Source organism: Pteropus alecto, unplaced genomic scaffold (assembly GCF_000325575.1).
Source record: "Pteropus alecto unplaced genomic scaffold, ASM32557v1 scaffold42, whole genome shotgun sequence".
NCBI lineage: Eukaryota > Metazoa > Chordata > Mammalia > Chiroptera > Pteropodidae > Pteropus > Pteropus alecto.
Genome location: NW_006434825.1, coordinates 9,112,955 through 9,119,927, shown reverse-complemented (window position 1 = coordinate 9,119,927; position 6,973 = coordinate 9,112,955). Strand labels below are relative to the sequence as shown.

At 35.3% G+C, this 6,973-nt stretch overlaps 1 pseudogene; it reads right to left on the bottom strand.

Moving 5' to 3' along the window:
* Positions 1–2,668: 2,668 nt before the first annotated feature.
* Positions 2,669–2,787, bottom strand: LOC112478291 (annotated as a pseudogene).
* Between the last annotated feature and the right edge of the window lie 4,186 nt (positions 2,788–6,973).

Below are 6,973 nucleotides of genomic sequence, written 5' to 3'. Positions count from 1 at the left end.
TATTGTTTTTAATAAATCATCTTAGATTCAGAGACTTCTCCCTTCTAAATTTAAGAATAGTGAAGGCTTAAGATTCTCATTCTTACTGTTTACCTCTTATCTCATAAGAGCTTGGAACATGATCACATTTGAGAGAGCTTCTTGAATATCTGCTTTGTTCTTAAGACTAAACATTTATGTATGCATATAATACCTTGCTTAGGATGGTTAGCTTTTTACATACTTGTGGGAAATTCCAGCAGCATCTTCTGTGTTCTAATTATTGCTTTTATTATTTATTTCTTTTTTAAATTAATTAAATTTTTATGGTGACATTGGTTAACAGAATCCAATGTTTCAGCTGTACACTTTAACAGTAAGGCATATATATATATTTACACTGTGTGTTTACCTCCCATAGTTAGATTTCTTTCCATCACCACATATTTGACCCCCTTTACCCCATCAACTCCCCCTCCCCCCACTCCCTACTCTCTGGTAACCACTAGTCTATAGTCCATGTCCATGAGTCTGTTTGTCCTGTTCGTTTGTTGCTTTCAGGTTTATATCCCATGTATCATGTGATACCATATGATTTTCAACTCTTTCTGTCTGGCTTATGTCGCTTAGCATGATTGTCTCGAGGTCCATCTATGTTGTCGCAAATGGCAGTATTTCATGTCTTCTTATGGTTGAGTAATTTCCATTAATCTTCCCGATCCATTGACATTGTAGAATATATTTTTGAGTGGTGTCCAGTGGTAATTCAATTACAGGAAGAGGAAGTAGTATTTAAATTCAGTTTTATGTTGATGCTGTTCCTACTTCCTGGAGTGCTTTGTCCTCTTGGAGCACATTATATTGTCCTTTAAGAGTTCTTCAAATGCATCACCTTCCCAGGGCATTCCCTAACCCCTTCCATCAGTATAAAATATGTATTATCTTGTCTCTGTTAACTGGAAATAGTATTAAATGATGGTAAATATTTATTGAATACTTCATTTTATGTTACAGACGTTGTATTATCTCTTTACATGAATGCTTCTAAGAATCTCATGCAAATGATATTATTGCTATCTTTATTTTACTGATAAGGAAATGAACACTTAAAAATGTTACATAGTTTTCCCAAGGTTACAAAGCTTGTCTTGGGTTCTCCTTAGAGAAGATGAATGTACTTTGCCCAGTTGATGCATAAACTAGTCTTATTCCAGAATATTAATAGAATCAATTAATCTTTTTATTATAACTTCCCCAGTTCTCTGGAAGTGTTTGTCAAATACAGAATATTAACAAATAATTAAAACATAATGTACTGAATAATTAAACCCACAAAAGCCTGATTTATCTTTAATGCTTTTAATGATATTTTTTAAAAGGGAAAGTTTTGATCACATATGTTTGGGACAGCATATGAAGAGATGAACAAGCTGTTCCTTCTTATTGTTTATTCTTAGAGGCTGTTGGTGGGGGTGCAAAATGCCAAGGACAGTGATACTGTGGGTATGACTGCTGAGTGCACGTGTTTGGTAGTATATAATATTTTTCTTCCTTTGCTAAGTTTTATTTTTGTTCCCTGTTCAAAAGTCCTTTTCTCAGTTGTGCATTTTTTTAAAAGAAAACATTTTTAATTTTGAGGGTTTTGTGTGACTATTGAGAGTTCCCTAGATTAATACTTTTAAAGTCCTTTATCACCAGGTTCAAAGGAATTGAAATTATGCTACCCTTACCATGTAGCACGAATCTCTCCCTAAAGAATTATTGTAGTAAAAGACAAAACTAAAAAGAAATGAGCTCTCAAGCTGTAAAAACACACAGAGGAAACTTAAAGACATATTATCAAGTGAAAGAAACCAATCTGTAAAGGGTACATACTGTATAATTTCACTTATGTGATATTCTGAAAAAGGTAAAACAATGGAGACAGTAAAATGGTCAGTGATTTGGGGTCAGGAAAGGATGAATTGATGGAGTACAGGGAATTTTTAGGACAGTGAAACTATTCTGTATAATACTATAAGGTAGATACATGTTCATATCAATATATATTTGTCAAACTCATATGTGCACAACATGAAAAATAAGCAATGTAAACTATGAACTTTGGTTGATAATAATGTGTCAATACGGGTCACCATTGTGACAGATATACCACGCTGGTGCGGAATATTGATGGTGAAGGAGGATATGTGTGTGCGCGTGTGTGTGTGTGTGTGTGTGTGTGTGAAGGGGAGTGCATGGGAACTCTGTTCTTTCAACCCAACTTTTCTGTGAATCTAAAATTGCTCTTAAAAAGTAAAATCAATTAATGTAGCAAGAAAAGAGAAGAACAAAACATAATGGTTTCTCTTTATTTTTATCTTGTGTCAGACAATTCTACTTTCTATAATCTTACAGGACTATGATAATAAGAAATTCATGGAAACATTTCTAGAAATAGGAAAACTACAAGTTCACATCCTTTTCCTCCTTGCATACCTAACTTCCCCATCATCTCCTCCCTTCTTTGCACAAATAGCTTTTTCTTGTACTAACACCCATGGCTTAAATGTTACCACCTTATCATGACCTGCCCGATCATAGACACATCGATGGTGCCTAACATATTAGCCCACATTAGTTTTCCACATAACACTTATTCCTGTTGTTTCTTATACTTTTATTTATTTTATTTTATTTTATTTTTTTCCTTCTACAGCACCTGTTCTTCCTAGGTGGTCTCCCATCCAAGTACTAACCAGGCCCAACCCTGCTTAGCTCCCAAGATCAGATGAGATCAGGCTTGTTCAGAGTGGCATGGCTGTAGACATGTTTCTCATACTCTTAAAGCCCTTTATCTTATCTATTTAGACCTCCCTGACTCATAGTTAATTTCCTTTGGGCAAGTTGAACATAGGCAGCTTTGTTATACTTCTAGGTCACTGTTTTCCCTTGGGAGAACTGCAATCATAAGAGATTTTTTTTTACCTTAAAGATATAGAAGACCCTCAAAAATGAAATCAGGCCCTTGGACTCTAGGAAATTTGGCCATTCCAACTGGTCTTTTAGCAATTTTCAAATTGAATCCTACATACCATTTATGTAGGTTGAGCTGCATTTGTCAAGCCAAAATGAGATTTATTTATTTAAATGAGATTTATCACTACTAAAATATACTGTACTTGCTAGTATTGAGCAACAGTACACACCTGTATCAGGCACTGGAAATGTACAAATAAACAAAGTGGGACTACTGAGTGTTTCAGGTTCAGAAAGAATGGTTGAAGAGGGAGATATGAATATATTGTTATAATACTACACAGTGTCATTTATAATAGTCTCTTATCAGTATTGCAAAATGAGCAATAATTATGACATCTTGTTAATGATCAAGGAAAAAATCACCAATGTGGTAATTAGAAACCGTGTTCAAGATTCTGAGGATGTTTGTAAGACAACGAAGGAAGAAAGAATTTCATGAAAAGATATTACCACATGATCTAAGGCTGAAAGGCGTAATAAGCAGTTTAGGGTACCTTCAGTGAACGATGAATTAGAAAGAATCAGGAGTGATAAGTAAGGTGAGCGTGCATCTTCATTTGTCAAGGGAAATCCAAGTTTATTACTGTTGCTCCTGATAATTATTAGTGATGATGCTCCATTTTATTTTAAAAAGCATATGGAACTCAACAATAAGAAACAAACAATCCAATTAAAAGTTGGGCCACAGACCTTAACAGACACCTCAGTAGAGGAGATATACAGATGGCAAACAAGAATATGAAATGATACTCCACATCATATGTTAGGAGGGAAATCAAATTAAAACAACAATTAGATATCACTACACATCTATTAGAATGGCCAATATCTGGAATACTGACAACACCAAATGCTGGCCCGGATGTGTAACAAGGAATCTGATTCATTGCTGGTGGGAATGCAAAATGGAAGATGGTTTGTCATGTTTTTACATGAAAATATTCTTACCATACAATCCAGCATTAAAAACTTGTGTTCACACAAATACCTGCACACAGATTTTTATAGTACTTTTACTTATAATTGCTAAAACTTAGAAGCAACCAACATGTTGTTCAATAGGTGAATAGATATATAAATGTTGGTACAATCAAGCAATAAAATGTTATCCAATGCTAACAAGAAATGAGCTATCAAGTCATAAAAAGTCAAGGAAAAACTTAAATGCATATTACTAAGTAAAAGAAGCCAATCTGTCAAAGCTACATACTATATGATTTCGATGATATGACATTCTGAAAAAAGGTAAACCTATGGAGACAGTAAAAAGATCAGCGGGTGCCAGGAATTGGAGAATAAGTTGAGCACAGAGAATTTTCAGGGAAGTTAAACTACTCCATATAATATAATGATAACTATATGTCATTATACATGTGTCTAAACCTATAAAATGTACATAATGATTGAACCCTAATGTAAACTATGGGCTTTGGGTGATTATGATGTTTCAGTGTAAGTTCATCAATTGTAACAAACAAACTATTTTGGTGGGGGATGTTGATAATGCATGTGTGCGGGTAGGAGGTTTAAGAAAAATCTCTATATTTTCCTCTCCATTTTGATGTGAGCTTAAAACTACTCTTTAAAAATAGCCTTAATTAAAAAAAACAAAATATATATATGTATATGTACTCACCTTAGTGACAAGTATAGGAAGATAAGAAAGGTTTAGATTGTAAGAGTATAATATGCTATGATTAGATGCTAGGGATTTTTTCTGTGAGGATCCAAATAAGAAAGATAATAACTAGATAGTATTTTCATTTTTCATCTACTTATGTGATGTTTTAAAAGGAAAGTCATTCAAATAGCAACATAAAGAGTGAAATATACGGGAAATGAGGATCCTCAAGTGATCTGATAAGCAGACTATTAAAATAGAAAATAATTGAGAAGTACAAGGACTAGAGCTAATACATAGGTAATGAAAATAGGGAGGCAAATGACATATTTAGAGATTTCTGTGAAAAAATAATTGTTTGTGGTCAAAGGGTGATGATTCCATGTCTGTAATATGACACCAAGCTTGAAAATACAAGAATTTAGAAAGAGATGAGGTGCTTTGGGATGGGAGATGAAATGAGGTTTAGAAATGTAGAGACAAGGGTACTGTAGGAGCAGTTATGTGAACACAGATCCAAGAAGAAATCGTTAGACCATGATAATTATTTCAGCCACATGAAGGCGAGGTAAGGCAGTCTTCTGGGATTTCCACAGGCATTAATGATCATAATGACTGGGTAAAATAGGCATGATTTGAGGTCTAGTAATTTAATATCAATCAGGATTTGAAGGTTTGGTGAGGTAATATTTGCTGTGTACCTCAGTGGAACAGGCCACGGGTTGTTATTTTGTACCCATGTAAAAATCACATAAATCTCAGAGTAACAGATAGGCTGTCATCTTTTTCCTTCAGCAAATGATTATTTAATGTATCTTGGGTTTCAGATACTATAATCATCATTTGATAATTGTCTTTTACTTTTAAACATGAAGATATATGCTTAGAGGTAGGAAGAGATTTATTGGAATAATAAGCTAGTAACTGGCAGAGTTGAGATGAACCTGTCTGTGTTTGATTCCTAGGTCAATACACCTTTTTCTACAACACTTTGCTTTCAAGGTATTATACCTAAGAATAAGCCTGATTATGAACTGGTTAATTGCATTTGGGTGGAGGTGCATTGTTTAGGATGGGGTCTGCCTTCTAATTAGAGTTTTCTATATAGAGGATAACTATGTTGGGATTTTTAAGTTTTCTAATCAGGCATACACACATAAAACAAGATATCTAGGTGGCATAATAATAGACACAGGGAAAGGCTCAACCACAGAAAAATATTGTTATCTGAGGCTTTACATAGTGGTAAAAGTGGCTCTGCAGGGTGGAGGAAAGAATTGGACTATCTCAGGGCAAGTGCAACCAGAAATATAGGCTAGTTCTTGACATCAATGATGTTTTCATGAAGGAGGACTCAGCCCATGTTTGTCATGATGCTGGGGAGTTCTCCATGGTTACATAGGGTTGTCCATCAACAGTGGAGATAGAGGTAGTTGAAGATAGTCCAAAGTTCTTCTCTCTTCCCTGCTTTCCTTCCTTCCTTTCTCCTTTCCTCCCTTTTTACTTTCCTTCCTTCCTTACCTTTTTGCTATCTTCATTCATTCTTCTATAAACACTAATTTATCATTTAATGTGTGTGATGCACTTGGAATATAATAATGAGAGGGGCAAGGCATTACCACTGTGGAGCTTGTGTTTTATGCAGAATATTAAAAAAATAAAATAACATAATTTGTGCTAAATAATGCGAAAATTCAAAACATGGAGCACAGCTAGAAAATCTATTTATGTAGGGAGTTCAAGGCAACGTTTTTTGAAGTCATAAAGGGTAAAAATGAGTAACTTCACACTCATGCAAAGTTTCTGACTCCTGATAAGAGGAACCTACAACGACCTAGTTGCTTAAACCTGAATCAGTGGCTCTTCTATTCCTCACTCTCTCATTGAGTCCATCAAAGAGTCACTAGAAGTCCAGGATACAAACAGGGTGGGGGGGGGGCGGGAAACACCACTATGCATACTTAGGAAAAAAAGGGATTTAACCAGGAATTGGTTACGTTGATGGTAGATAAGCAGAAAGCCAAAGAAAACCTAGAAACACAGGAAGCTGCTACCATGCTTAGACTGGTGGACAAAAAGTTGAGATTGACCAGAAGGGGCTGAAGCCATGAAAAATACACAGCTGCCTCTGAGGGTGGCGCTGGAAGGCAGAGAGGGGATCGTATGAAATTCCATCTGCTCCCTGTGATTTTCCTTTCAAATCTCTTACCTGCGCCTCCCAATGGTTGAGAATTTCTGTGACAAGGGAGCCTTAGAAATAAAGCCTGCTGAGATAGCTACAGCTCTGTCCTCATAATAAAAGCAAAGCAAGGCAAGTTTGAGGAATGGATCTGAGAACAAACAAGTCCTGGT